Source organism: Daphnia carinata, chromosome 1 (genome assembly GCF_022539665.2).
Source record: "Daphnia carinata strain CSIRO-1 chromosome 1, CSIRO_AGI_Dcar_HiC_V3, whole genome shotgun sequence".
In the NCBI taxonomy this organism is placed as follows: domain Eukaryota; kingdom Metazoa; phylum Arthropoda; class Branchiopoda; order Diplostraca; family Daphniidae; genus Daphnia; species Daphnia carinata.
In genome coordinates this window covers 11,930,199-11,939,881 of record NC_081331.1, presented here as the reverse complement: position 1 = coordinate 11,939,881, position 9,683 = coordinate 11,930,199, and the positions used below count along the sequence as shown (strand labels likewise).

Genomic DNA, 9,683 nt, shown 5'->3' with positions numbered 1-9,683 from the left:
CTTCAGCTCTTCTTCCGGCTTCTCTTAGCCAATCACCGGGTAATCTCCCCGGTGGGTCAACAAGGCAGTGTCTCCCCCTGCCTGGGTTGACGGCAACTTTTGAAAGGGATATTGTGCCCTTTTAAAGTTGCAAAAATAATTGTATGTGCAGAGAATTGTCAATAAAATTTTTTTTATAAAATATTTTTTGGAAAATTTGTTTCTTTCATTGTCTGTGTTCACACATTACATTTATCAACTTTTTTTTTTTGCTTTGCTTTATTTGTTTTTGTAACTTTTTATGGTAAGCATTGCTTCCATTGGTTTATCGTTTATCTGTAAGCATTCAATTATTATTTATTACACTCTTTGAATTCTTCAACTTAGATTCAAGGAACAACGTGTAATATCTGGATATTTTTTGAAGTAATTTTGTATTTTGTTTTACTCGTATGGGAACCGATCCCCAGACATTCAGCGTGCAACGCCGATGCTCTAACATTGAGCCACGAGATATATCTAAACATTTTATTATCGCATCTCATATGTTATCGTCTAGGATGTTTATGCAGTCTTTCACAATTATATGTTTATCTTTCTATTGCTTTCATATGGGTATTAGCTCTGTGGTAGAGACTTTAACTGCGATACCTGTTACCCAGGGTTCAAACCTCAGTAGATGTGTAAAAGTGAAGTAGAGTAAATGTTGAAGAGTACTTTGCAGAATTGCATTTCAGTTTTATTCTAAGTGTAAATGCAAGTCTACAAGTGACTAGAAAAAAGCCAATTTGTCATCATATGATTTATGGCTCATTGGTAGAGCATCGGCGCGGTATGCCGAACATCCAGGGTTCGATCCCTGGATAATAATAGAATGCTTACAGATAAACGATAAACCAATGGAAGCAATGCTTACCATAGAAAGTTACAAAAACAAATAAAGCAAAGCAAATAAAAAAAAGTTGATAAATGTAATGTGTGAACAGACAATGAAAGAAACAAATTTTCCAAAAAATATTTTATAAAAAAAATTTTATTGACAATTCTCTGCACATACAATTATTTTTGCAACTTTAAAAGGGCACAATATCCCTTTCAAAAGTTGCCGTCAACCCAGGCAGGGGGAGACACTGCTTTGTTGACCCACCGGGGAGATTACCCGGTGATTGGCTAAGAGAAGCCGGAAGAAGAGCTGAAGATTTGGAACATTTTTACAGGAGCGATTAACCTTTAGTTCGGATTTGTGGGTAGCCACATCGCCCTCCGTGAACACATCATCGGACTAAGCGGCACCCCACGTCCCCTTTCCGGCCAGAGCCCTCCAAACCTCGGTATATGTTGTTTTTATATATACCGTACAGTAGGGGCATGACCCCCTACGGGCTTATTACGAGTCAAGGGGAAACGGGGCTACGGAAAGGAAGGGAGCCCAGATATGCACTTCAATTTTTTAAATATAAAATACCGTTTCGGGAATCCGAATGAAGTATAGAAATATCATGTCATCCATCCAATCATTACAATTTATTCAGTGTCATGCCCCAACCACGAATTTTTTCAGATCCAATGTTACTATTAACCTACACTGAGAAAAGAAAAACAACACCATTAAGCATCTCAATTGTTGCTCATGTGACTTACATGACTCATAGATTCAACTTCTGACAGAAGCTTGGGAAAGGCCATACAAATTGTAGATGAAAATCATTGTACAAGGCTCTTGAATGATAAAATAACACCCGTAGAATGTTGCATTGTTGATAGTTGTGTTCCCAGTATGCTGAAAATCCTTTCCTATTGGATAATTTTTTTTTGTAGATTAGACATGGTTGGCAAAAAGGAGGAGAAATGCTTTGTCATAAATTCAAAATATTTTCAAGAAAATTCCTTTCATACCTAAAAAGTCCATGTATGATGTTCATCGCTGCAATGCCAACGAAATGAAACATCTTTAGGGCCATTTAAGTACCTAGCTTCACCAACACTCTGAATGTAAAGGACAAGTTGTTCTTTAGCAAGAGAGGCAGAATTATTTGAGGCTTCTAGCTGTGACAGAACTATAAAGGATTGCTGTTACACAGGATTCATTCACACAAGATGGTACTTCTCATTAGACAATTTGCATACTCTATTACTTTACCTCATACCTTAATGGTAATGCACTTTCAGTGTTTTTCAACTGTAGGCTCACTCTTCCATCCTGTAACACTTTCAGACTTGACTTGATCCCCCACTAATATTCTGTGAATGCAAAATAATAGCATTAAAAATACTTTTTCAATAGACAAAAAACCGAAAAGTACCTAATTCATGTTTTATGTTGAACTCATGCTATTTCTGGGTTTCCGTACCACACCCATTTTCAGCCCAAATACGGTCCCACAATTGTTCACTTCCTTCGCTGCATGGACTTATTACTAACAATTCTTTTACTGCAGCACTAACAGAATTTAACTTTAACACACTGTCAGGTGGTAGACTGAATAACTAAACAATAAATAATTGTTTGTTAAAATTCTATACTTATTTTGAATTCTTATTTGAAACGTTTAGGTACCTGACTGTGTTCGCCTAATGCCAACTCATCCTCACGTTCAGTTAGGGAAGAGTTTTGAAAAACCTCCTTCACTGTTTGGAAACTGTTCCGTTCCAATTTGTTCTTTTCTCCTAGCTGAGCTTGTAGACTCAAAATTTGAGCTACAAAACACAAATGAATAAAAGCAAATAAATAGAATCATTACATATTAGGCCTTACCATCCTTAGCTTTGCTGTTATCTAATATTTTGGGTTGTTCCAATAATTGGGCCTACAGCTTCATAATTTGATCTAATAAACAATAATTAATAATTGAAAACCAATATAATAATGTTTATACTTACCATCCTTTTGTTGTATTATCTTATCCATTTTTCAATTGTTCCTCCAGCCACGCGTTATTCTCCATCCACGTTACTGAACTAACTGCGAATGGCATCCAATGGACTGAAATTGCCTATGCCAGTAATAACGAGTCTAAGCGGTAGATGGCTACGTGTCGGAAAAAAAGAAAAAATTGTGATTTTTTTTTTTTTTTGGCGAAATATTTTTTTTTTTTTTGTGTAAAACGGATTGCCATAATATCCTGTGATATTCAAACATTTCCGACGAGTTATCAGGTTTTGTAGAAAAAAATTTAAGCCCGACTAATGAGTAAGCCCGACTAATAAATAAGCCCGACTTTCCTGATTTTATCGTTTTTTACGTTTAACCATAAGGCCAATTGGTAAATGAACTTGATTTCCGTGATCAGCATTCAATTCTGAATCGGAATCATGTATTTTAAGTGAAATTTAAATTTTGGCCAAAAATGAAAAAGTGAGAAGGCTATAGCCTTCCTACTTTTGTCAAAATCGTCCAAAAACGAAAGCTGTTGAAATTGGACAAAACTCACACTAAATGATCAAATTTGAACGCTGATTTAGAATCCGTGATCGGTTTTCTCGTGAAACGAATCGTTTTCAAAATAAATGGCGGTTTTACCGATTTTGACAAATGTGAGAAGGCCTTTGCACTTTCTCAACGAAAATGTTAAAAAGAACAGGAAACACACAAGACACCAATTGATTTCTATTGTTGTCTGCAGATCTTGCTGGACTGCGAAGCTGAAAGTTGACTGTAAAGCTTGCATCTTGCATGTCAAATGTTCGTCGCTGTTTCTCGCTGGGCGCTGCACTCATTTTAAATTAAGAAACAGTTATAATTATCGGCAAGCCTTCGAACATCGTAAGTCACCGATTTGCAAGCCCGACATGTTGAGAAAAAAATTCACCAATTAACCTTCGGGTTCCTTCTTTGCAACATCGTAATTTGCTACCCGTCTATTTGGAAGAGCTCTGCGGCTAACTAGCTTAAATCTAGTCAGAAGCTCAAACAATATATTTCAAGTGTATTGCAAGAATGGTGAGAAAACCTAAAGGAGTTTCCTTAATAATTAAAGAGTTCTGCGGTACAACAAAACAAAACGGGTGATATTTTGGACAAAGACGGGGGAAATCAAGAGCACAGACATAAAGTTGGCAGGAAAGGGGGGACGAGTCAAAATGAACTTTATCTTTTTAATCATTAAATAAAAAAACCGAATCAATGAAAAAAAAAAAAAAAAAAAAATTGGAAAAAAAGAGCCGTCGTGGGAAAATAAATTTGATCCTATGCACTTACAAGATTCTTATAGTAACATCGAGCAAGTTAAGTCTCTAGCGCCACGTTCGCAGTTCAAAAATACTGTCTAAACAATATTCCCATAGAGATGAAGATACGGTTGCCTATTATAATCTTTTTGCCATTTTTCTTCTTTCCCTCTTTTGTTTTTACGACATCGTTCACAAAATAGTTTTTGCTTCCTTCTGTGTATATTTGTTATGAACCAATCCTGCAAGTTAAGATAGATCAGCTGGTGTTTTGCAATTCACAACAAAGAAGAAAGGAATAAAGACATACGACTTTATCGAATCGAAAGAGATGTACAGGGAGAGGGGGGAAATTCTTCGATTTCAGAGGTTCGCTAGTCGCCGAAGAAAGCTTTGAAAAATAAGGAACAAAATAAAACAAAACAAAAAAAAAAAAAAAAAAAAAAAAAAAAGAATGCAATAGAGATCGGCCTAACACACCCATTTTCGGCAGACTTTATGGCAATATTAATCAAAGCCACACGTCCCACTATGAAATGGATGTTGAAAAGCAAATAAAAACCTGTTGAGATGGATATCAGGAGAATCAGAATAGATCTCAATCAACTTCAGTTATTCCCTTCCCTATAGTACTTAGTGACATAGAAGAGAAGACCTAAAATGCAAAGGTAAAAATATTGGGCATAATTGCAGTTTACCAAGCATAGTAGCAAAATAAAATAATTATCAAAGAAAAACATATGCACACTTGGGTTGCCGAATGGGTAAGTTTGATGCAAACTATGGCAATCCGTTTTACACCCCCCCCCCCCCCATTGACTACGCCAAATGGGTTCTTGCTTATCGGATCCTTTAATCGATTTTCGAAAGGCCAAACGATATTCGTTCCGAAAAAACGCAACTAAAAACGCACTGGTTTTCCGACATCATCGTTGAATTTCGATTCAAAATCATGGGTTTTTATAGCAATCCAGATTTCTGAGAAAATAAGTAAAGACAAAGTTAAGCTTGTTTTTTGTTTGAATCTGACTGAACTGGATTTTACCTAGATGGCGACACATGATGTCTTTGAAGAGGAGGAGCCTGTGTCTGTCACATCACGAGTCACGTCACGGGAAGCGCGTGGGTCGACAGGCAGCGCGTGGGCCGACGGGCAGATGAGTGGGTCGACGGGCAGCGAGGGGGCCGACGGGCAGAACGGGGGCTGACGGGCAGAGAGAGGGTCTACGGGCAATAACAGCGGGCTTCTTAGCGGGCAGAAGCAAAAAATGGATGGACGGACAACTATAGCGGGGGTGTTGACGGGCCGAGACTGTGACGAAAGGGTGGGCAAATGCAAAAAAAAGGTAGATGTTCCCCCAGTAGGCATTTTTGGGGGCAGAATGGGAGTTGACGGGCAGAGTGTGGGTTGACGGGCAGAGAGGGGGTCGACGGGTAAAGTGTGGTTGGGCAGAGAAAGTGAGGGGATGGCCGGCAGAAACAATGAGTGGGTCGGCGGGGATGAAAGGGGAACTCTTGATTGATGAATAGAATTAAGAGTAGACCGGCAAAAAATAGGCATGGGTCAATTTTCTTAAAAATAGCGTAAAAATACGCTAGCGCCAACTATCCCCCGGCCGTGGACGGGCTCAACGTTACTAGTAAATAAATAAAGTGAGAGGGTTTGCGGGCAAAAATAGGGAGTGTTTTAATATGAAAAAAGAATTAAAATTAGACGGCAAAATAACGAATAAATTAGGCTCAAATTAACGATTGACCGACTAAAATTAAGAAAAAGAAGCGTTAAAATGCGCTATCCCCAGGTCTTGCACGGGCAAAAGTTACTAGTGCGTTGCTAAACGTAAAAAAAAAATATTAATATAATTATAAAAACATAGAATCGAACCCGTGAAATCAGCATGGTAGCCGTATACTAAGCCATAGCGCCATACTACACCATTCCATTGCTTCATAAGCTACCTATTTCAATGGGTGACACCCAAAGCAAAATTTGTTTGGGATGTGCGGTCCTGGCACAGTGGTTACCACCTTCGCTTCGCATTCTGAGGGCCCCGGGTTCAAGTCCCGCCACCGCCAATTTCCCTCCCTCCCTTTCCCTCCAATTCATCATTCAAGATACGCAAGATTCTACTCATTCAAGAAAGAAAAGAAGAAGAAAGAATAAAAGAAGAAAGAATAAAAGAAGAGAGAAAAGAAGAGCCATGCCTACTATAACGGGGCTAAATGGTACACCAAAAAAGCCTTGCCAGGCTAAAAATGGCAAAAAAAAGCCTTGCCAGGCTAAAAATCGATCTGTAGTACTGTTCACTACACGTTAAGGATCGACCCACAAACTGAAGGGTGGAGAAGAGGGGAACATTGAACGTAGGCTGTTCGTTAGCCTCCCCACGGCCTGAAAGACGGCTCGTGGATGCAGACGCTTATGATCGGGATATGTGACCCAATTCGATACCTGTAAGTTTTTGTTGTTCCTTTTTGTATCTAACACCATTACGTACAGTAGTGGTGGTTTAATTGACAAGTGGTGTGCTATTTAAAATTGACAAATTTATATAAATTTAAAACTTCTTTCATATTCTTTCACCTACTCCTAAGGAAAATTAGCGCCACTTGGCGGCCGAAGAAAATCTACCTATCCCCTGGCGCTTCTGTGTTCATCCAGGCTGCTACTCTTCAAACATGGAGTCTTGCTGTCGCCTCTAAGAACCCCATAGTACTACTTTTTCCAGGTTAGTTCCATAGTTAGTAATAGTCATCTTAAAAGAAAGAGTTAGTCAGGTGAAGAAATAGAAGTTGAAGTTCTTTTAAGCTCTCTTAGGTATGCAATGGAAGTTTTTGCATGCTCATAACTTTGTTCTATACGCTCAGAAACGTCTTCAGCGAGCTCGATTTGTTCATAGTTCTGTTTTTGGAATCAACGGCGATATGGAACAACAAATATACACAACAGTATGTGGACAACAAGAAAGCTTCTGTTTGAAGAAAAAACTACATCAGTAACCAGTTGCAGGTTCTCATTCATGGTAAAGCTATATGATTAACTGACTTTTGCTATTCTTCTTTAGACCACATGTTTAATTCATCATATATACATATTTCTTTTCTTTTTGGGCATGGTTATGTTAGATTTACATAGAAAACCGATAAGAGTTTTTGGACTACCGTACTGCTTTTCGCATGTTTGACGTTTATCCGTCGATATCCATGTTGCCATGGCTAAAACAACAAAAAGGTTGGAATCTAGATACTACATGGTACGTTATTATACAAATATTTATTCATTAATTGTTTTCTTAATTTATTTTTGTTACAGCTTTCACTTTACGCTATGTACTTCGAGGACTTTGCGTTTAGCTGTGAAAACCTTATTCTTCTATAAGCAAGGCATGTCGTTTTGAGATTCCATTTTAATCATTACTAAAACATTTTCAAAATTGTATCACGTTTTCAGTGCGTCTTGTATTGCCAACGCTGCTGATGTCTGAAATAACCATGGCCTAGGTAAGGTTTGAGTCGTATAATTCTTTTATGTGCTATATTAATCTGAAGTCTTTCTTATCTGTGAAACGAGAGCAAAGAAAAGGAAGCATTCGTCTTTAAAACAACCGACTACGCAGCAACATGCAACCGTGTATCTACCATTATCATAAGGGTTTGTTATTAGAAACACAGAGTTAAACATCCGGAATTGGCACAGCAGCAAAGCTTCAACTTCAAAATAGTTGGAAGCCATACAAGTAATAGTATTTATTTAAAATTTTACGCTTCTCAATCTGAAGTTGAGTGCTGAGAAGCTCTTCCCGTATTCATATATAATTGAAATGTTCAAGTGATGTGAACGAGGTAGGACATCCATTTAGATCCAAATCATTCTAACATCTAGATATCTTGCGTAGTTTGTCATAAGTAATCCCTCAATCGTCCTCCAATTTACTATACCATTCTATTCCACAAATTCAAAGTTAATTCCAATTACAAAGGGAACGGCCTCCTTGCGGATATTTATTTATTACGTATAAATTTATCTTTGTTTAATGTATTTCTTTGAAAGTGAAAATGCAGGCAGAACGAAACGGAATCACTAAGAGCCGTTTTGGTCAGTGTGGGAACGGGGTGAAGTTAAATCCGGCTAAGGTCTAAAGGCGAAGCCTTAAGCACGGGATTTATTTAATAAATTTACAATTCGGGTGATTTTTTTTTCTTATTTCACATCATGTAAACTATATACACACCTTTTGATTTTATGCTTAATAGGCTTTCTCGAATATACGCGGCGGATGTTTTAAAATTGCATTATGTCTGTATATTGGAGTAGGCCTATCGTAGTTTAAATCCCAGAAGTGTGTGATTCATTCCTCATCAGGGCAAAACATATAGTTAACAAGATGTCGAATTCAGTTGTCGATCGAGGAAGTTTTCAATGCTTTCTGTTGATTCGTCGAAGGTTTTCGGCCGGATTGCACTCAACTCGTCCCCATACTGACCGAAATGGCTCTGGATGATTTCGTTTGCTTTCCAACAGACAAACATTCCATCTATTTCAAAGCGTGCTTTATACTTGAGAAAACCGAATACGCCTTGATAAGTCTCTGCACGTGAGGCCGTTTCCCCTGTAGTTGGAATGAAATGGTATGGTAGAATGGATGAAAATTAGATGAACTTGAATTAACAGATATTTTTCTGGCTTTTTTTATCGCACACATCACGTACAGTCTACATTTTTCAATAGCAGTGGTACATATTAATCTGTCCTGATGGTGAATTAATAGAAAATTCTGATGTTCAATAATTCTTGAAATGCACAAAACTTATCTTCAAAGGATTAAGATTTTAGTTAGTGGTAATCTTAATAGCCATGTTTTTCTTGAATCGTTATAATATTTTTCCCTTCCAGATTACATTAAATCAAGGGATTGCTCTCCTACTATGATTACAACAAGGAGTCACATCAATTCCAAACAAGTTAACAATGAAGGTTTTATGGAAAAGCACTAGCACGTAACCTGGATGAGCCCGGCGGATCTCCTTAGCCAAGGTTTAAAATGTTTTCTCTGTCTGGCTGTTACGCAAAACAAGGGTGCGTGACACATACTAAATCGGGTGAGTAATTAGTAAATAAGACCTATCGAAGTTTAATTATTCTCGGAACATTAAGAATCATCCTTATTTTCTTCTAATAGAAACTTTCTCTTTCTAGGTTACTAATATTGATGGATTTACATTGCGCCGGACAAATTGCAGCTAGCATCAACAGCCGTTAAAGTATGTAAATAATATGTGAACTTGCGTCACCAGGAAGTGGGTTTTGAGGACTGTTTGATTTGCCCAAAATTTTTAGTTTCCCAAGGATCTACGTAGGCGTCTCCAATTGGATACGAAACATCCTACTGACTGTCACCGTTTTACAATCTGCTGAAAGGTAATAAACGTTATTCTTGTTAGACTACTCGGTATTCTCCTGCGTGTTATTCCGCGCTATCCGATTCAGTTTTCTCTGGGCTATTTTGAGCGTGTTTTATACTTTTTACGTTCAATCG

The 9,683-nt window shown here is 37.8% G+C and overlaps 3 long non-coding RNA genes across 7 annotated transcripts; 2 read left to right on the top strand and 1 right to left on the bottom strand.

The window, feature by feature from the left end:
• Nucleotides 1-1,294: 1,294 nt before the first annotated feature.
• LOC130691432 (uncharacterized) lies at nt 1,295-2,949 on the bottom strand. The gene is made up of 6 exons (XR_009001226.2): nt 2,860-2,949; nt 2,735-2,806; nt 2,537-2,676; nt 2,283-2,466; nt 1,876-2,220; nt 1,295-1,773 (listed from the first exon to the last, which is right to left on the bottom strand). It is a non-coding gene; the product is annotated as an uncharacterized LOC130691432 (long non-coding RNA).
• Nucleotides 2,950-6,156: 3,207 nt separating this feature from the next.
• On the top strand, nt 6,157-7,530 carry LOC130691540 (uncharacterized). Of its 3 annotated transcripts, none has more exons than XR_009001268.2 (5): nt 6,157-6,600; nt 6,742-6,875; nt 7,015-7,169; nt 7,273-7,378; nt 7,460-7,530. It is a non-coding gene; the product is annotated as an uncharacterized LOC130691540 (long non-coding RNA). The 3 variants fall into 3 exon arrangements; XR_009001269.2 differs by having other exon boundaries at nt 7,273-7,400; XR_009421686.1 differs by having other exon boundaries at nt 6,956-7,169.
• Nucleotides 7,531-7,597: 67 nt separating this feature from the next.
• On the top strand, nt 7,598-9,589 carry LOC130691538 (uncharacterized). 3 transcript variants are annotated; one of them, XR_009421679.1, is made up of 4 exons: nt 7,598-7,647; nt 7,718-9,246; nt 9,344-9,408; nt 9,485-9,589. It is a non-coding gene; the product is annotated as an uncharacterized LOC130691538 (long non-coding RNA). The 3 variants fall into 3 exon arrangements; XR_009421680.1 differs by having other exon boundaries at nt 7,623-7,647; nt 7,725-9,246; XR_009421678.1 differs by having other exon boundaries at nt 7,602-9,246.
• Nucleotides 9,590-9,683: the final 94 nt, after the last annotated feature.